The sequence below is a fragment of the Rattus norvegicus genome, chromosome 15 (genome assembly GCF_036323735.1).
Source record: "Rattus norvegicus strain BN/NHsdMcwi chromosome 15, GRCr8, whole genome shotgun sequence".
Classification (NCBI taxonomy): Eukaryota; Metazoa; Chordata; class Mammalia; order Rodentia; family Muridae; genus Rattus; species Rattus norvegicus.
The window spans coordinates 34,359,447-34,381,283 of NC_086033.1; the positions used below are offsets into that span (position 1 = coordinate 34,359,447).

At 45.6% G+C, this 21,837-nt stretch overlaps 1 non-coding gene and 1 pseudogene across 1 annotated transcript; one reads left to right on the forward strand and one right to left on the reverse strand.

The window, feature by feature from the left end:
- Positions 1–492: 492 nt before the first annotated feature.
- Positions 493–11,147, reverse strand: Gzmc-ps2 (granzyme C, pseudogene 2; annotated as a pseudogene).
- Positions 11,148–16,037: 4,890 nt separating this feature from the next.
- Positions 16,038–16,166, forward strand: LOC120097251 (small nucleolar RNA SNORA17). The gene has a single exon (XR_005494479.1). It is a non-coding gene; the product is annotated as a small nucleolar RNA SNORA17 (small nucleolar RNA).
- Positions 16,167–21,837: the final 5,671 nt, after the last annotated feature.

The following is a 21,837-nucleotide window of genomic DNA, read 5'->3' on the forward strand; positions in this document are numbered from 1 at the left end:
TCCAATAATGGTGAAGCTATGGGAGAGAGGAACCCTATCCAGGAAGGCCCATCTACCAGTGACTTCAGCTATCTCTTCAGTGTCTCACAGACAACTGATCTTTCCCTCTCATGTTTTCCATATGACACAGAGTAGGTAGTAGGTGACCCTGAGCCCCAAGACAGGAGACACCCAACTTTTTCCTTGCTGGTGCTCACTTTAGACCTGTCAGAAGGGCAGGTACTGGAGAGACTAGGAAAATAAAAAATGAGCTTAGCATTGGAATTCCTTGAGCTTTGAATAGATGTATGTATGGAGACAGGGCAAGTAGAACGTAAAAATGTGCTGTTGGCCACCCTAACAGAGTTGGTGCATGTGAATGGACATGGAACCAGTCTTCCAACTCAGAAAAAAAGTGCTTTATTCAGTTGCTGCAATCTGTCCTGCAGCAATCCTGGACTCCGCTATTGGGAAGATGGTTAGTCAGGAAATGAGCCATGTTGCATCTTGTAATTAGCTGTTTTTCATAGTTTTCTTTATCCAGGATAAAAAGCTTAAAACTCTTGTGAAGACCTGTGGAGCTGATCCATCAGTTTTCCCATAGGAGACAATGCCTGCAGCTGCTCTTTTACACACAAGAGGCCCTCCAGAATCTTCCTGTAAATTGAGGGGGCACACAGTGAGCACTTTTTCGCACTCTCTCATGTTATGACTCCTCCAAGAGAAGCATAGCTTTTAATTTCTGCTTGTGGGAGGTCAAAGGGGAGGCCCGGGGCCCCTGGCCTTCTCAGCTGCGACTGGATATGGTTAGGGCTGCAATTCTCTCCTGAGGCCAGCCCCTGCCTTTTTCCCAGGTCTGTGATCCCACTCTCTATGAAGGTGTTTGGGACTCTTGTCTCCAGGCTGTTAAGGACATAGACTCACAGCATATAGGGGAAGCCCATAGACAAAGTATGTGTCTGCTCAGAGGAGACATCTGGCCATGGTTATGACACACTCAGGAGTCCAGCTTTCTGAAGCCTGAACCTTCAGTCAAGTGTTGTTTTATAAACACATCCTTTTATACAATCTACCTTCAAAAAAGCCTGCAAGTCAGCTCTGGGACCATAGTTCATTACTGGTTCCTGCTATTACCAGAAAGATAATAGCCAGTGAGTCTCTTTAGGTTTGTTTCTATAGGTCCCCAGATTCCTTTCCCCTCCAACTGAGCCCAGAGTTGAAGGCAATCCAACTTACCTCAAAGGAAGCTCCCTTGATCTTTGAGTCTCCCACACATATCTCACTCACTTTGATGTAAGAATGTTGGAAGTGGGACTCAGAGACCTGATCCTTCTATACTGTCAGCTCAACCTCCCGCAGTGTGTTTGGGAATTCCCCCTGTGGGGTTATCTTTCCCCAACCAGCCATGTAGCACACATCCCCTGGCTTCATGTGGTCATTGAGCCTGGACAGGTTGAGAGGCCTCACAGCGCTAGTCCTCTTGGCACTTCTCACCAGCTGATAGAGAAGAGACAGAAGAAAGCAGCTCAACCAAGACGCTGGCACTCTGGGTCACTTTGAAACTCAGGATGGAAGGAGGGAAGAAGTAAGATGAGATAAGCAGAGCAGAGTCACTAGGGCTGGGATGAGGAGTGATGGCTGAAGGCTGTGGGGAGGTATGGGGTGGGAGAATGGCAGGTCTCACCTTTAATAGCATGATGTCATTGGAACGTTTATCAGGATTATAGGCAGGGTGGGGAGTGGTGTTTGCCACAGGGATAATCTGCTGTGTCTTCTCTTTAGCCTTGATGTTGTAGGCCCCCAGTGTGACTGTCATTGATCTGTGAATAGAGCAGAATGTGGAGGGGAGATGGAGAGTCAGAGCCGATGCAGTCCAGGAGCTGCAAAGGCAAGATAGGCAGGGTGGGATTCCAGCTACAGGGACCTGAGGACACAGGAGGGCCTCAGGGTTTGACCTACTGCTCTCTGATTCTCAAGAACAAAAGATCCCTGGGGGCTCCCTCTTGTACCTAGTTAATATTCTGAGATTTGAATCAATTTCTAATGTGAACTTTCAAATTCAAACAGTGCTTTCCTTTAGCCAGTGTAATTGATCAACTCAAGCGTTGTCCTGTCTGTCTCCGTCCTGCAGAAAAGAGTGACACCACGATGTTCTTCTCAAAGCAGTTTATTCAGGAAACTTTCTTTCTGCATGCAAGCAGAAATTTCTTACCCCCAAGCACACTCCCTAATAAATAACCAGTAACCACGCCCCATCAGTCCAGTCTACGTAGTCTCAGTTCATAGGTCCACGCCAAATGGCCTGATCTTGTATCATGGTGTGCCTGCGCAGCTCTCACGATTGGTGTGTCTTACTTTTGGGCGTATGAGGAAGTCAGGTGATAGTCATAAGACTTGGCGGCAGTCCCAGGCACCATCTTGGGATTGCCGCCACATCCACTCCCCACATCTCCCCCTTCTTTATGTTTTTGGCACAGAGAATGCCTGTCTTAGGTTGCCCCCTGCAGCAATGCCCCTTAGCCATCATCAGGAGACAAACAGCGTAGGTTTGATCCCTGTCTTAGGTTGGTGACAGGCCCAGGGAGTCTTACCCGTCATTGACTACTTCTCTAGCATGCCAAGCCACACTTGAGGAGACTGTCCCATCTCCACTGCTGCAGAAGCCTGAATCATTAAGGCTTGAGTTCTCTGTTGATGAAACTGCATACGGCAAATGCACCAAAAGTCCAGGACGCTCATAAGAATCAGGCACAGGGCAAGTCCAGTGAGTCCTTGCCATTCTTATAGCCGAGAGGCAGATGTGGTGATCCAATTGGCCAGTCCTCCAGCTAAAGACACTTCCACACGGGTGGAGTTGATATGGATGATTGATCATCTAAGCTCCCAAACTAGTCCATCAAAATACTGAGACCAATTTCCTGTAATATACTGAGATGAGTTGTGCGACAAATCCAAAGCTTCTGCAACACCTGTGGATAAACTATTCACAGCGGCAGCAGTCTGTACTACTGAGGTAAGGGATACGACCATAGCTGTGGCTGCAGCGGCAGGGATTGCTATAGCAGAAGCAATGGCTGCAGTGATGCCAAAATCCCGTTTTTGCCTAAACAAAGTCATAGCAGAAGGAGCATGAACAGGCCAAGGTACAAAACGAGGCATCCTAGTCACAACAGCTAAAGAATATGCAGATGCATTCCAACACATACTATAGAAACAACTACCACTACTACAATTAACAACATTATCATCATAACTCCCATTATAGACAATAAACACAAAAGGAGGCCACATACAGACAGGCGTAGCCTTAAAGGAAACATTAAGTCCATAAGCAAGTTGAGAAACAGAGGTTTCAAACCCCATAGATCCATTCCAATGAAAGCTTACATTACCCCAACCCCCTCCCACTAACATGCTCAGAGGAGAGATATCTGTGCAACTACCATTCACTCTACACAACAACCACACATTGAGAGGATTACTAGCTACTGCCTGAGCAGGATTCTGATAGGTTCAATTATATCCTGAAAATGAGCCATTATGGACTGTGCTAATATACGGAGAAAAGGTAAAATACTTCTTTACAGCCCATGCTGCCCTTCTAGCCTGACACCCAGTCCATGGCATAGGTGACTCATGGGTTCCCTTGCAAAAGGGAGCCCATCTAGGTTGGGAAGATATGGTATCATTGCCTTTGGAAATACTGGCAGGCCACACCCCTCGAATCCATGTGGCATTAGCTTTGGTAGAACTATTGATAGGCATGTCAAACCATGCAGCTGATTGATTATACATTTGAATGCAATCACTATTCTGAGAAATATTTTGAATCATCTGAAAGCATAGCAATCCCTTTAGCTGAAGTTGCAATGAATCATTGACAGGAGCTATTTCTCCACCCCATGGCAAAAAGGGTAACTGCAACAAAGCATTAGAAGAGAAAAACCGGGGAAACAATTGTGCCGAATGCGTCAATGGCAGGGGTTTGGGAAATACAGATAAAAGTCCCCAGCATAGGTCTTCATCCATCACTGCAGGAAGCATCAGCAACACTAGGAACATCCATAGTATCCTCCTTCCGTTCATCTTGGACCACTCTGGTCAGCCTCTCCAGGACCCACAGCAGCTGCTGGGGAAACACACAAACAGACACTTGCACCCAAATCAACACTGGATCAGGGCCCTGCCAAGTACCAGTTGGGACGTCCTTCCACATGACCATGCCTTTTGAAGAAGCATCAGGGTTGACGTGACGCTCAGCTGCAACCTGACCCTGCTTATCTTCATTTAAAAAATTCAAGGTAAAGAGAGCAATGGCTAATCTTTCCCTAGGGGTGGATCCAGCAGAGGCAATTCCCCCCTTTTGTTTAATTAAACATTCTTTTAGGGTGCGATGGGCTCGTTCAATAATACCTTGACCCTGAGGGTTATAGGGTAATCCATGGGTCAATCGAACACCCATCATTTTACAAAAAGACACAAACGAGGCAGAAGTATAAGCCGGTCCATTATCAGTCTTTAATTCTTTAGGCTGGCCCCAGGCACCCCAAGCTTCAAAGCAATGTGCGATCACATGACGTGCCTTCTCTCCTGTATGTAGAGAGGCAAAAATGATTCCTGAAGCTGTACCAAGGATACATGAAGATATTTTAATTTTCCAAATTCAGGAAAATGGGTAACATCCATTTGCCATAGGTGTAGAGGGCACAACCCATGTGGATTGACCCCCACTCCAGTCTGAGGCAATACTAGGGCACATGTTTGGCACTGAAGGGTTAAAATTTCTAAAAGTTAGTCATGAACAAAGTCTGGCTATGCCTGAAAGAATTTGAGATAGGGCTCCAAGGACACTGGCCATCTGGAGCTACCCCTGGAGCTACCTCCCTTCCCTTCCCTTTCCCTTCCTTCACTCCCTAATATGAGTCATCCCTTTGCTGAGCGAGATAAGCCACCTTGCCCATATTGCTAAGATGCTAGAATGCTTTGTTAATACAATTCCGCGCAAAAAAAAAGTAACTGTGCACCCTTTGTACTAGCCAATTATGTGTATCCACACGAAACCCCTGGTTTTCCCTATATAAGCTCCTGCCTAGAGAGGCTCGGGGCTTGACTCAATCTCCTGTGTGGGATACGTGTCAGCCCGAGATCTCGTAAATAAAACTGCCTCTTGCTGATTACATCAAGACTGGCTTCTCGTGTTTCCTGGGGGTACCCCAACCCATGACTGGAGCGAAAGTCTCCCCAAATTTGGGGGTCTTTCATTGGGGGCTCGTCCGGGATAGGAGCGTGACCCCCGGAGACTCGAATGCCTCTTGGAGGTACATTGGTGTGAGTGTTGAAAGCGGCCGCTGTGTATGTGTATGTGTGTGTGTGTCTGTATGTTTTGTATTATGTACTGTAAATTGTGCCATGGTCTAGGTTTAATTTGAGTGCACTCGGGTGGAAGGGCTTCCCACCCCAAATTTGAGTGCACCCCGTTTTTGAGTGCACTCAGGTGGAAGGGTTTCCCTCCCCGGACAGACGCCTGTAAGTACGCTTAGGTAGATGGGTTTCCTGCCCTGTATTTAAGTGTGCTTGGGTGGAAGCGTTTCCCACCCCGGACAGACGCCTGTGAGTAGGTACTGGGTTCCCACTTCCAATAGCTGTTTTCTTTTTGTTCTCTTTTTTTAGATAGCGGAAGTGGGGACGCCCTAGCTCTGGGAGACGTCCCACGAGCCGACTTTTGTCGGGAGGACCCGGCAGGTGACAGTCAAAGAGATCAGACTGTGACTTTTCGAAACCAAGGAGACGGAGAACTTCTCCTACCTGGGCGGTGGATTCGAGACCCAACGCTGTCCGAGGTTGCGTTCGGCTGGATATATCAGTCCAGGCGCGGACGAGCGTGTGTAGACGCACTGCTTTTTCTTTTTGGGATTTCATTTTTTTGTCTAGTCCTTTTTTTCTTCACCATGGGACAGTCTGTGTCCACCCCGTTGAGTCAAACTTTGAATCATTGGTCAGAGGTTAAAACTAGAGCCCAAAATTTGCTCGTGGAAGTTAAGAAAGGGACGTTGGCAGACTTACTGCACTTCTGAGTGGCCAATATTTGGAGTAGGTTGGCCACCAGAGGGCACTCTAGACCAAGCTGTTATTTCATCAGTCAAAAAGATTGTCTTTCAGCCTGGGCCTGGATCTCACCCAGATCAGGTCCCTTACATCGTAGTATGGGAAAACCTCGCCTCTGACCCCCCCCCCCCGTGGCTGAAGTCCTGGTCCCGACCATCCCCATCCCCGTCTTCACACGTATTGGTAGCACAGGAGCTACAGACAGAGAAGAAGACGACCCCCCAGATTTATCCTGACATCGAGGGGCCTCCAGATGAAGATGAGCCCACACCGTCGGCGCCCAACCCTCCTCCACCCCCTTATCAGCATGACAAATCTGAGGGTCCTGCAGCCGGTACCAGAAGCCGGCGCGGGACCAGTCCATAGGGTCCTCCTTCAGCCCCCACCTTCCCACTCAGGGCCTATGGCCCCCCTGTAGATCCTCCTGAACTCCAACCCTTACAGTATTGGCCTTTCCCCTCAGCTGACCTTTATAACTGGAAAATTAACCATGATTCTTTCTCTGAAAATCCTTCCAGTTTAACTAATCTCATAGAGTCCCTGATGTTCTCCCATCAGCCCACTTGGGATGATTGTCAGCAGCTTTTACAGTTTTACCACTGAAGAGAAGGAGCAGATCCTCCTAGAAGCTTGGAAGCACATCCCAGGACCAGACGGAACTCCGACCCAGATGCCCAACCTCATTGACGCTGCCTTCCCCCTTGATTGCCCCCCCCCCGGGGCCTATAACACAATTGAAGGTAGGGAGAGGTTGACCACTTACCGCCAGGTAAGTCGTGGCAGGTCTCAAGGGGGCGGCTCGTCGCCCCACTAATTTGGCCAAGGTAAGAGAGGTACTTCAGGGACCCACAGAGGGCCCCTCTGTGTTCTTACAGAGGCTTCTGGAGGCGTATCGAAGGTACACTCCCTTTGACCCTTTGTCTGAGGGACAGCAGGCAGCAGTAGCCATGTCCTTTATAGGTCAGTCCTACCCAGACATCAAGCGCAAGTTACAAAGACTAGAAGGCCTACAAGATCTTACAGTAAAGGACTTAGTTAAGGAAGCAGAGAAAGTGTACCATAAGAGAGAGACAGAAGAAGAGAAGAAAGAGAGGGAGAAAAAGGAAAGAGAAGAGAGAGAAGATGAGAGAGATAGACGTAAGGACCAGAATTTAACACGAATACTGGCCACAGTAGAACCTGAGGGAAACAGGAATGTAGGGAGAAAGATAGGGAATCTCAGTGGCCCCTATGAAAAACCCAGGCCGCCACGATCAGTCTTTTTGCGGACCGTCACAGGGGAGGCGTTGCCCTGTAAAGAGCAACCTAGCCCATTTCCAGATACATAGCCCATTCCCATCATCATACCCTGGGCCTGCGTGCTTTAGCACCCTTCATTAGTTAAAATAAAGCCCATTTCTTTCATCAGGTTACTACCCAATAAAGACACTGGAATGGCCAATATATATGGTTGAAACTCACCAGAATGTCCCTCATCATCCTTCCAATGTAGGATACGAAAGCTCATTTCCGGCATTTGAGTATATCTTAGTCCTCTCAGTGTTTGCTCTGACTGTTGTCTTGGCCAGCCAGTGGGCCAATCCTTGATGCTGATGATACTACGATCAGCACCAGTATCTAGGAGGCCAGATATGGATTTCCCTTCAATAGACAGTTTTAAGAGTGGCCGGGTGTCAAGGTCCAAGGAACAAAATATGTTAGAGACCCCGGTTAGCCAAAGCCCTCATTTCAAATTTTTAGCAGGAAATTTAGAGTGATAGCTAGGTAAAAGGAGCAATTGAGCTATCTTATCACCAGGAGATATAGCAACAATGCCTCTAGGGGAAGACACCATTATTTTAACCTGCCCGGTAAAATCCAGATCAATCACCCCGGGATGAACCATTAACCCTTGCATGGTAACAGAGCTTCTTCCTAAAATCAATCCCACTGTATCAGCAGGTAAAGGGCCTTTAAAATCTGTATCCACTATTTGAGTTCCCATTTGGGGCGTTAATATGAGTCTGGTGGTGGAACTGAGGTCAAGTCCTGCACTTCCTTTTGTTGCTCTCCGGGGTGGCCCCATTGCATCGGAGGATTCAGGTTGGGCCATCCTTCTGATACTGCCCCATATATTTGCGGGCCCTGGGGTTGGGGGCCCCTCCTTAAGTTTTTTGGCCGGGCACCATTATTAAGTGGCTGCCCGTGAATGTCCTTAACCGACCGGCACTCATTGGCCCAGTGATTACCTTTTCTGCATTTGGGACATAGTCCAGGGATCTTAGGCCGTTGACCCCCTGTTCCTTTTAGCTGTGGGCATTGGTGCCTCATATGGCCAGGCTGCCCACATTTATGCAGTTATTATTCTTTTGGCCTTTCCATCCTTGGGACATCTGCATGATGGCAGCAGCCAACCCTGAATTAGACAAAGCCCCCCCCACCAAGTCCCTGCAGAGTTCATCCACACCTCTAAGCCTTTACCCTTATATGGAGTAATAGCTTGTCTGCACTCTTTAGTACACTGCTCAAAGATAAGCTGTTTCAACAGTGGCATGGGAATATCAGGATTCCCAAAGACCTGGCCTCCTGCCTCCACCATACAAGCCACGTAATCTGTAAAGGGCTCGTTGGGTTCCTGGATGATCTTAGTCAATTTTCCGCTCACCTCTCCTCTATTAGGAAGGGATTTCCATGCCCTAGTCCCTATGGTGTTGTTTTGTTCATATACTTGAAGAGGATAATTGATCTGAGCTGCCGCAAATCTCCCTTGTCCTAGCAATATGTCCTGATCCCAAACTTGCTGCCCGTTACGAGCGTTGACCACAGCCTGCTTGGCGGCAAACTCAATAAAGTATGCCTTCCAGTCCAAATACTGTCCTGATGTCAGACAGGCACGAGCCAGATTCTGCCAATCGCTAGGAGTCATACAAAAGCGATGTAAGGATTCTAACTGCGCCACTACATAAGCAGCAGTAACACCGTATGCTCGAACTCCTTCGGCCAGTCTTTGGACAATCTTCCAATCTAGGGGCTCATGTGTGCAATTGCCCTGTGCATTCTGAAACACAGGGAAGCATTGGGATCACAGTTCCCTCCAGGTGTTTGGGTGTAGATTACATCCTTCTACCCCGCCATAATTGTACAGTGGTGGATGAGGCAGCCTCGGAGCTGATGGCTTTACCTTCAGTTTTACTTTCTCTAAGCTGTCTGCAATGCTCTCCAGATCGTCTTTCGACATATCTCCCTCGCTAGAAGTTCCCTCGGTCTCCGATTTTTGGGAGCGTTCCTCTCTAACCTGACTTATCTCCTCATTGCCCTTTTTTAGCTCTGCACCACATCTTTCCTCGTCTCCTATGCAATTTTTCACTAATTTCTATATTGGCATTTCTCTTTTTAGTAAAACCACCTGCTCCTCGGCAAACCTCAAGTCTTTCCCTAATTTTTCCTAACTGGGCATTGTCTGGTGTCCTGTTATACGAAACCATGGAGCAACTTGGTCCACTGCTTTTAAAACATTCTCCACTATGTCTTTCTTTAGCCCGATTCCTTTCGCTTTCAACAAATCCTTGAGGGCCTGGCGAACTGTCTGAGCAGAGGTCGAGTTCCCCATTGCGCTTGGTGCAACTTGTCCCAAAACTGGGAACCTTATAGTCTCAACCCGAGAGCGTAGCTCATCCCACTTACCTGGGAACTTACTGCCACCCTGACTGCGATGAGTTCTGAACGTATGTCCCCTTACGGGCCACCACTAGTCGTCTCTGTCTCCGTCCCGCAGAAAGGAGCGACACCACGACGTTCTTCTCAAAGCAGTTTATTCAGGAACTTTCTTTCTGCATGCAAGCAGCAATCTCTTATGCCCAAGCACACTCCCTAATAAATAACCCATAAACACGCCCCATCAGTCCAGTCTACATAGTCTCAGTTCATAGGTCCATGCCAAATGGCCTGATCTTGTGTCATGGTGTGCCTGTGCAGCTCTCACAATGGGCGTGGCTTACTTTTGGATGTATGAGGAAGTCAGGTGATAGTCATAAGACTTGGCAACTGTCCCGGGTGCCATCTAGGGATTGCTACCACACCCACTCCCCACAAAGCTTACTGCTTGCTGTAACCTCTCACTCTTCTACCTCAAATGTGCCTCTTGTCAGACATCAATTTTCACAATCCTGCCTTCTAGTGAGAACTCACAGGGAGCTGCTTGCATGAAGAAAGAAAGGTTCCTGAATAAACTGCTTTGAGAAGAATGTCGTGGTGTCTCTCCTTTCTGCAGGACGGAGATAGAGACGACTAGTGGTGGCCCGGAAGGGGACAGGGAGCACAGAAGCTCCTGTGTGTGTCTGAGAAAATGTGGGCTGGCTGCTACTCCTCTCCTTCCTCTGCAGTGAGCAGCCATCAGCACAAAGTTGTCTCTCACCAGGAAGCCTCCGCAGAATGTCTTCTTCTCATTATCATTGAGAAACTCAAAATATGCCATGTAGGGGTCGGAATGCGGACTGACCTCATTGCCTCTGATGATCTCCTCTGAAAGAAAAGGCTAGAATATTTAGTGTCTTGGAGTAATATTTGAGGTCAGGAGGGTAGATCTGGGGGGTGGAGGGTGGGTGATTGAAAATGGAGCCTGCAGTTCCCCAAGGCTTTTGAAGACTGGATTCATTGCACATCAAATAATCATGGCTGAATATTAAATCTCATTAAAGCTCCCCTTTCCCTAGTCTGAAGTCAAGTTAATGATGTACATTTTTGTATCTTTGCATTCTCTGCCACATCTCTTTCTAAGGATGATCCAGTCTCCAGGAGATGGGAAAAAGCAGGAGAACTAGTGCCTACTAAGTTTTCTGAAAGCATCTCCCTTCTTCAGACCTTGTTGGAAATCAGTCCAGTGTCAGATTTCCACGTCTGGTTTGGTATGGAACCTGATGTTCAGAAATCTCTTGGGTTCAGTGTCAGGACAATCCCTGACCACTGCAGGGCAGAAAGGCAGCAGAAGTTGACGTGGAGTGGCACGTCAGGGACAGGGGTGTTCACTCACCTGCTCTGGCTCCATGAGACAGAAATAGGGTCAGGAGTATCAGGACTGGTGGCATCTTCCCAGCAAGGCTGTTCAGATTGGAGGAGGGCAGAGCAGACACAGCCCTTGGATGGAGATGAACGATGTGTGGGCTCAGGGATCTCACAGGCATTTTAAACCTATGCACCTCCACTTCTGATCAGCATCATATTACTTAAGGAAGTTTTCTGGTTTGGTTAAAAATGATGCTGTCACCACATTGACCTCCTATGTGCTAAACTGGGATAAAGACCAAAAATGTACAAGGTTGTAGGGTGGGGTTAGGTAGGCCTGAGACCTCAGGATGTCCATCGTGACTGGATGGAGACACAAGTGTGTCCTTTTCTAACTCTTACACCCTTTTACATTCCGGTACGATTTTGCTTGTTCTCTTTTTTTTTCTTTTTCCTTTTTTCTTTCTGTCTTTCTGTCTTTCTGTCTTTCTTTCTTTCTTAAAACAATACTGACACAAAATTTATCCTAACAGCAGTTATAATACTGCTCTTACTCACTGTTAAACACACAGTAACACAGCACTTAATGAGAGTTCATGCTGCAATGCAGAACATCATCTTATTAATATTTGGGACTATTGATCATACTGTAGAACAATCTCTTTGAACATTCTCATGAATTAATCTTAACTCTGACTCTCCTAGAAAGAGTTACAACTGGACAACTGCTAGGAAGTCACAAGAGAAAATTTTAAAGGCAAGTGTTTGTCTCATATACCATGATCATGTGTTACTGTCATACATAGTTAATTTTGTGTGTGTGTGTGTGTGTGTGTCTGTGTGTGTGTGTGTGTGTGTGTGTGTGTGTGTGTGTGTACATCCAGAAAACCACAGAGCTACCAGATCCTGCTTTCTTATCACTGCTTCATGGATTTCAGATACTTTGAACTTTCTCCTCTCATATTTTGGGACCAAGAAAGGCTGTTTTTCCTCAGTTACGGATTAAAGTCTTTATGCAATTAAAAGTATTAATTGCCTAAAAATTAGTCATCTGGTCAATGGATATGCAACATTTCGGCTTCTCTGCTCCACATTGAATGGCTATTGTTTGGGGATGCACACTGCTTACACAAGCTCTAATGAATGTTCATTGTTTACCCTGAAAGGGACTGTGTATAACTGATACAATATGTGCACACACAGATAAGCAACAAAAGCCTACAGAATAAAATAATCTTAATTATATGAGAGTCCATTTGGAGAGAATCTTTTAAAACCATGGAGCAGGGTCCATGTTTGTGTTCTCTGAAAACCTGTAAGTAATAACATTTATTTTGGTTTGCTTTTATCATACTAACAAAGGAGGACAAAAGGATCAGGGTGGATATTCTATGTTGTTTTGAAAAACAAATGATTCACTCTATGGCTTGATGGACATAGCTCTGATCTTAGTAAATTTTTGAGCCAGAGGAGCTGAAGTTACAAGTGATGAGGAGCTATCAACATGGCGGTCTGAAAATGCGGCGTATACTCTAAGACTCCTGAGTCCTGTGTGCAGTCCCTTCTGCTCAGTTCTTGAGACTAGTTGCTCACAAGTGTATGTGCTGTGAAAAGTGGTAGTATGCATACAGTGTGAAGCTAGTATGTGAGCATCTGTGCCTGAAAAAGACCCATAAAAGCCCCATAAAAGTCATGAAGGGACATGATAAAAATACTTTTAATTTGAATGAAGGATTATAGTTCTATGCATCCCATTTGAAGGACCAAAAACAGACTTATGAAAATACCAAGCTAGTGACAATATTTCTGGACTTCTTGAAATATGATTTTAAATTCTCATGTTAAGTGTCAAACCAAGGCTACATCACTGTTCACAAAACTCCATTCTGCTGGGTTGACATGCATATATTTAATTGGGTTTAATTTGAGCTCACCATAATTCCTTCTTCACCTGGATTATTCATGGCAAGTTGAATTTCACCTTAAAGATGAAATGAGTAGTTAAATACACTGGAAAGTTAAAGTGGCAACTAAGTTTTCATTGTGAAGTCTGTTCCAGATTTTGTTTATTTTGTGATAAATAAGTAACTTGATATTGCTGCCAGAGTATCCTCAGCTTGGCCATCCTACTGAAATGAGAATGATGTCACCAGAGTCAGCCCAGTCACTCCTTAAGACTTTTTGACATGGGAAATGATCTTATCCTGTGAACCTTATGAAATTCTTTGACAACTTTATACATGTTTTCAACGTATTTTGATTATTTGATTACCCACAATCACCCCCACTCATACCCCTCTTATGCTCGTCTAATTCCCACTCAGACTTTCTTCTCTGTTCATAAGCTTTTTTGATATTCTGTGCAAAGACCCTTCTGCCTATATCTCCAAACTCCAATGCCCCTTACACTTCACCAGTCTCAGAGGCCTCCAACCCATCATTCAATATCTTTTAACTAAATGGATTCTACATCCTACCTCTTCACCTACAGTACTCCCATGGTCAGTCAAAAGCCTAAGTGAACCTTCCACTTATTCAAGGCCTCTGCTTCATCAACACTGCCTGTGTCCCTATCCACCTTACATTATATTTTCCATGACTACTGGAAACCCTACTCACTTCTTAATCCTAGACCTTAAAGGTGTTTTCTCCCTTCAATATCCCTAGATGTTCATACTTGATATAATTTTTTTGCCTTTACTTGGACAGATTCTCATAATTACCAAGCCCAACAACCTGGATTGTCTTTTCCCCAGGATTCAAACACAGTTCCTCCTTTTCTGGCCAGGCAATCACTAAGGTACTGGTCTATTTCCCCCTTTTCCTTCCTGCCTGCGACAGTATGTGGATGACCTCCCTCCTGCTTTAGTATGTGGATATTCTCCTGCCTGCTACAATATGTCAATAGCTTCCTCCTTTGTAGTCCTTCCCTCTCAGACAGCCAATACTGCCTCACTCATTACTTTCCTCAGTTCCAGGGGTTCCAAAGCTAAATTCTCCTCTCCTAAAGTCACCTATCTTGGAATTTCTCTCACTCCAACCCACAAACACTTCACTCAAAATCCCCTTGCCTATTTCTGCCCTCAACAAAATGGGAACAGCTTTTCATGGGAGGGGGGATCTATTTCCTCTGTTCATGGGTCTCTGGATACTCACTTCTACATCCTCTATACTAAGTTGCTTCTGCATGAACATTTCTTGATAAGCAATTCCTTAAACAAACATACAAAAGCTTTTTTCAACCCTGGCCCTCAGCCTCCAAATCTATGCAGAACTTTCCATCTTTACACTTCCAAAGAGCAATGCCCATAAGTCTTGGAACACTTTCTAGTACTGACTTTTACCCCTGTAACTTACCTCTTCAGAATCTAAGAAACATTGTTCTAGGGTGGCATCCCTGCCTAAGGGCTCTTGCCACAAATCTCTGCTCATCTCTAAATCAAACAAACTAACTGGGATTCCCCTTCACATTGTATTCCTCTCTCTCTCTCTCTCTCTCTCTCTCTCTCTCTCTCTCTGACTTACAAAGATTCCAAACCCTCTCATCACCTCCCTTAGAGTCTATCCCTCCAAACTTCTCTTATCAAAAACTCATTACCCTCATTTCTTTCCTGTCCTAATGCAATTCCTCCGTGTTTTCCCTTTACCACAACACAACATTTCCCAGACCCTGTTCACTCCTATCCAGAGACTCCCAATCATCTCCTCCCTCATCCCTCTCACATAAAGAGGCTCCTCTAGCAACTTCTTCTTATACTCTTTATACATATGCCCCTCTCTTCTCCCAAGAGGCCACAATGTTGCAGGATACACAGTGCTTCCAGATTATGCTATCATCAAGGGGGCCTCCTTCACCCCCACACACTATCAATTATTAATAGCCTTCACCAGAGTCTTCCAAATTGCCAAATGTACTTTATTGATGGAGTATACAGACTCTATATATATTTTCCTTAACACACTTGACCATCTGGAAGAAACAAGGACTTCAAACACAAAAGACCACTCAATTACTAACTCTTCATATACTCATCAAAGTCTTACTTTTGTTTTCTCAAATTGTCTGGGTTCATTGCAAGGCACATGAGGCAGACCCCTCCATCATCAGTAAAGGCAATAATCACACCAACATGACAGCCTGTCAAGCTGCCTTTTTCTCCCTTACAATTCATCACCCTTCTCTCTGGACCACCCTACTACAAAACCCAGAAAACAACATATATAACGGTCTTTTAGCACAGGACATAACCTTCTACTTACACCAAATATTTCACTCTAATAATAAATCACTTTTATCCTTTCCTCAAAACCATCTGACTCTCACCTCATTAGATAAGACCTTTTGAAAAGAACCTAACTCAAACCTGCAATGTATGTCAGCAAAATATTACCACCTCCACTGTATGATGCCCTCGTATTCCTACACACCAAGTTATAAAGGCTTGAAGTTATAAAATCTAAAACAATGTTCTAAGGTATAAAATGCAAGTGTAAAGATCTGAGACTATAAAAGCTAACCCGCGAGAGCCTGTAAGATGGTCTAAGGTAGTGTTTTAAGGTCTAAGGATGTGGAAGCTTAAGTAAGTTGTGAAGGTTTATTTATGAATCTGAAATAAATAAAAAGGTGTTTAAGATTTCTTTCTTTCTGTTTATGCTATTGTTTGAATTACTTTAACACAAAGATATAAATTTACTGCTCTTTCTACAATATATATTTCATCAAGATTACAAAAAATGGTACAATTTTATCTCTTTTTATAAACCTAAGAATTCTCATAAATGGACCTAATCTACCTCATACAGATCAAATGAACTCCAAATTGACTTCTGTCAATCAACAGCCTAAAATTTCCCACCTATTTTTGAGCATGGGATCTCTCTCCCTTTTCGTGGTCTTCTTCCCCTAAACACCAGGACCATGGGTGTGGAAATTTCATATGTACACCAAAGATTTTTTAAAAAGTTTCCTGCTTGCTGCCCTTAGAGGCATTGTAGATGTGGCTGCTCTTTCACATGTACATCAATAGGTGGCCGAGAGGACAGGGGCTATATCCACAGTCAGTGTTCTGACCTATGAATATCTAAATGATTAATGTAACATTCACTACAGAAAGGAAGACTAAGACTACCTCCAGTACAGCACCAAGGGTCCAGACAGAGAGTTAGCCTGAGATGAACAACAGTCTGGCAACATGCAGGCCTAGAAGTGGGCAGATGACCCATGTGTGGCACCATAATGTATGAGCAGTGCACAGCACTCCTGAGACTACTCCTGGATGACCCCAGACACTCAGAGACCATGGGCACTACTAAGAAAAACAAGTAAGTAGTGGAGAAATGAAAGAAAAGAGAAACAGAAAGATGTGAGCACATTGAAGAAAAGCAGAACTGAAGACTCAAGGTAGTGAGAAACAGCCTGTTGTAGATACCTGCTAATGCCACCTGATGAGCACAGAGCCTATGCTGCCACTGGGGGGGGGGCACATCTGGGTCCATGGCCCTGCAGTAGCAGGGTTCTGTTACCATCAAAGGCCAGGTGGATGTCCTTGGTCTGGTCTGCTACCCAGGGATGTTTCGTTGTCTGAAGACTGTGCAGAGCTGGTCCTACCCCTCACCTGGGCATGATGGGAGAACTGGCCCTAGAGGCATGAGAGCAGGAGAGCAGACCTCACCCTCCTGCTGCAGTACTCAGGAGAGCTGAGCTGCACACAATTACAGGAGTTGTGAGGGATCTGGCCCTGAGGATGCAAGCGTGGAAGATCTGGCTCTATCACTCATTTTTCTGTGGTGACATGAATGAATGAAAGATACCTTTCTTTCCCCTCACCCCTCACCACTTGTGCCAGGTGCAAGAACCAGCTCTGGGGTCATTAGGGTAGGAGAGGAAGCCCTCCCTACCCCCTAACCTGCTACAGGACTCTGGAAACCAAGCCCTGTACTTCACCTGTGCAGGACAGGAGAGCTAATTTTGGATCTATAATTACAGGAGATCCAACCACAGGACTTGAGTACAGACGAGCTGGCTCTGCCTTTTGGCTTCTGGAGAGTGGTGCTGGGGAGGGAGAGACACCTTTTCCTCTCACTTAACCCTCCCATTTATGGCAGACCAAAGAGCTGGCCATATCCCTCATTGGCAGCACCCTGAGCAGACCCTGTACCTCACCTGGGCAGAAGCGTAAAGCTGCCCCTGATTGCAGGAATTACAAGTGAGCTGGCCTGAAGGGCATGAAAGCTGAGAGCCAGCAGGCTGGACATCTCAGATGCCTCTCAGGCCAAGATTCAGGGCTTTGAATTGATCTGTCCCAACATCAATGAACTGCCTGAGTACATAAAGAGGCTGTCCTACAAATGTAAAACTATAGGATCTCCATGATGCAGGGAAGGAACAGAATATCTGAGAGAAGTCCCAGTGAGCTTCCAGTATTAATAGAGTAGCAGAACCTAGAGGCTTCATAGCAGAACAATGAGTCATTGCAATGAATGTTTGCAAGTAAAGAGGTGTACAAAAGGGTACACTGTAGGACACACTGCAGCACATTACTGAGTCCACAATGAGATAGTTTTCTCTGTTGAGCAGCAGAGGTTGCAAAAGTGGAGGGTGGGAATTCAGGGGAGGAGAAGGTTTATTGCCTGAGGTCAGCCCCAGGCTGGGTCGTCTCTGAAGCTGGGGACAACAGTTGAATTGCTTTCTATAATAACATATAACTATCTTGACTTTAAGTTACTCTGCAGCCAGAGGCTGCAGACTTCTGGATTTACTGACACTCGTTGCTAACAGTGGGTGCTTAGATAAAGGATTTATCAGTATTGTTCCCATCTAGGGCCAGGAAGCCAGAAGCCCTTCACTGGAATGGCTGGTAAACTCTGTGAACCAGAGAAAAAGGAACGGAAAAGAATTAAGATGTGTTTTATAGTCAATATGAAGAGGACAGACACATATGCATTCATGCATACATTTTCATTTACATTCTCACATACACATTAACACATTCACATTTTTGTTGGGCCCAACCACCTGTCTCTTTTGCTCCACAAATATTCATGTGTGCTTATATATTCATGTATACCTACACTTGTATATATAGACAGACATATACATTTGGAGGGATGGATGGATGGATGGATAAGGCAGAGCTACCCAAGACAAAGTACTTAACCAGCAACTTCATTTGTTTTCCTTGGACTTTTTATACAATCTTAGACAACCCTGGATATAGAAAACCAAAGGAAGAGACAAGGAGCTGTAGATACAAGCATCACCAACTGAATACAAGAGATAGAAGAGAGAATCTCAGGAGCAGAAGATTCCATAGAAATCATTGACTCAACTGTCAAAGATAATGTAAAGCAGAAAAAGCTACTGGTCCAAAACATACAGGAAATCCAGGACTCAATGGATCAAACCTAAAGATAATAGGTATAGAAGAGAGTGAAGACTCCCAGATCAAAGGACCAGTAAATCTCTTCAACAAAATCATAGAAGAAAACTTCCCTAACCTAAAGAAAGAGATGCCCATAAACATACAAGAAGCCAAAGAACTCCAAATAGATTGGATCAGAAAAGAAACTCCTCCTATCACATAATAGTCAAAATGCCAAATGCACAAAACAAAGAAAGAATATTAAAAGCAGTAAGGGAAAATGGTCAAGTAACATATAAAGGCAGACCTATCAGAATCACACCAGACTTCTCGCCAGAGACTATGAAAGCCAGAAGATCCTGGACAGATGTCATACAGACCCCAAGAGAACACAGATGCCATCCCAGATTACTGTATCCTGCAAAACTCTCAATTAACTTAGATGGAGAAACCAAGATATTCCATGACAAAACCAAATTTACACAATTTCTTTCTACAAATCCAGTCTTACAAAGGATAATAAATGCTAAAACCCAGCATAAGGAGGCAAGCTACACCCTAGAAAAAGCAAGAATCTAATCGTCTTGGCAACAAAACAAAGAGAAGAAAAGCACACAAACATAATCTCACATACAAATATGAATATAACAGGAAGCAATAATCACTATTCCTTAATATCTCTCAACATCAATGGACTCAACTCCCCAATAAAAAGACATAGATTAACAAACTGGATACACAATGAGGACCCTGCATTCTACTGCCTACAGGAAACACACCTCAGGGACAAAGACAGAGACTACCTCAGAGTGAAAGGCTGGAAAACAACATTCAAAGCAAATGGTTGGAAGAAGAAAGCTGGGGTAGCCATTCTAATATCGAATTAAATCTATTTTCAACTAAGTCATCAAAAAAGATAAGGAAGGACACTTCATATTCATCAAAGGAAAAATCCACCAAGATGTACTCTCAATCCTAAATATCTATGCTCCAAATACAAGGGCATCTACATACATAAAAGAAACCTTACGCTTCCTGGTTGCTGCCGCTGCAGAGAGCCCGTGGGCAGCACCCCACGAGCGAACCTGAGCCTCGGGACCACAGGTAAGACCAAATTTTCTGCTGCAAGAAAGCTGCCTGGTGAGCTTGGGACACAGGAAAGCAGAATTTCTCTAGGACCGGGCACGTTCTGTGTTTACCGGAAGTCCCACACCCGCGGATCCCGGCCCGCAGCAGCTCTCTGCTCCCAGACCCGGTGAGAGAGAGACCCAACCGCCTGGTCAGGTGGGCACTCCTGAGGCTGCAGAGCGGAAGAGACCACCAACTCTGCTCACCCCTGCCCACATCCCTGGCCCAAGAGGAAACTGTATAAGGCCTCTGGGCTCCCGTGGGGAAGGGCCCAGAGGCGGCAGGACCCCTGTCCCTGAGACACCGCCGGAACCTGAAAGAAACAGACCGGATAAACAGTTCTCTGCACCCAAATCCCGTGGGAGGGAGAGCTAAACCTTCAGAGAGGCAGACAAGCCTGGGAAACCAGAAGTGACTGCTCCCTGCACACACATCTCGGACGCCAGAGGAAAAAGCCAAAGACCATCTGGAACCCTGGTGCACTGAAGTTCCCGGAAGGGGCGGCACAGGTCTTCCTGGTTGCTGCCGCTGCAGAGAGCCCGTGGGCAGCACCCCACGAGCGAACCTGAGCCTCGGGACCACAGGTAAGACCAAATTTTCTGCTGCAAGAAAGCTGCCTGGTGAGCTTGGGACACAGGAAAGCAGAATTTCTCTAGGACCGGGCACGTTCTGTGTTTACCGGAAGTCCCACACCCGCGGATCCCGGCCCGCAGCAGCTCTCTGCTCCCAGACCCGGTGAGAGAGAGACCCAACCGCCTGGTCAGGTGGGCACTCCTGAGGCTGCAGAGCGGAAGAGACCACCAACTCTGCTCACCCCTGCCCACATCCCTGGCCCAAGAGGAAACTGTATAAGGCCTCTGGGCTCCCGTGGGGAAGGGCCCAGGAGCGGCAGGACCCCTGTGCCTGAGACACCGCCGGAACCTGAAAGAAACAGACCGGATAAACAGTTCTCTGCACCCAAATCCCGTGGGAGGGAGAGCTAAACCTTCAGAGAGGCAGACAAGCCTGGGAAACCAGAAGTGACTGCTCCCTGCACACACATCTCGGACGCCAGAGGAAAAAGCCAAAGACCATCTGGAACCCTGGTGCACTGAAGTTCCCGGAAGGGGCGGCACAGGTCTTCCTGGTTGCTGCCGCTGCAGAGAGCCCGTGGGCAGCACCCCACGAGCGAACCTGAGCCTCGGGACCACAGGTAAGACCAAATTTTCTGCTGCAAGAAAGCTGCCTGGTGAACTCAAGACACAGGCCCACAGGAACAGCTGAAGACCTGTAGAGAGGAAAAACTACACGCCAGAAAGCAGAACACTCTGTCCCCATAACTGACTGAAAGAGAGGAAAACAGGTCTACAGCACTCCTGTCACACAGGCTTATAGGGCAGTCTAGCCACTGTCAGAAATAGCAGAACAAAGTAACACTAGAGATAATCTGATGGCGAGAGGCAAGCGCAGGAACCCAAGCAACAGAAACCAAGACTACATGCCATCATCGGAGCCCAATTCTCCCACCAAAACAAACATGGAATATCCAAACACACCAGAAAAGCAAGATCTAGTTACAAAATCATATTTGATCATGATGCTGGAGGACTTCAAGAAAGACATGAACACACTTAGGGAAGCACAGGAAAACATTAATAAACAAGTAAAAGCCTACAGAGAGGAATCGCAAAAATCCCTGAAAGAATTCCAGGAAAACACAATCAAACAGTTGAAGGAATTAAAAATGGAAATAGAAGCAATCAAGAAAGAACACATGGAAACAACCCTGGATATAGAAAACCAAAAGAAGAGACAAGGAGCTGTAGATACAAGCCTCACCAACAGAATTCAAGAGATGGAAGAGAGAATCTCAGGAGCAGAAGATTCCATAGAAATCATTGACTCAACTGTCAAAGATAATGTAAAGCAGAAAAAGATACTGGTCCAAAACATACAGGAAATCCAGGACTCAATGGATCAAACCTAAAGATAATAGGTATAGAAGAGAGTGAAGACTCCCAGATCAAAGGACCAGTAAATCTCTTCAACAAAATCATAGAAGAAAACTTCCCTAACCTAAAGAAAGAGATGCCCATAAACATACAAGAAGCCAAAGAACTCCAAATAGATTGGATCAGAAAAGAAACTCCTCCTATCACATAATAGTCAAAATGCCAAATGCACAAAACAAAGAAAGAATATTAAAAGCAGTAAGGGAAAATGGTCAAGTAACATATAAAGGCAGACCTATCAGAATCACACCAGACTTCTCGCCAGAGACTATGAAAGCCAGAAGATCCTGGAC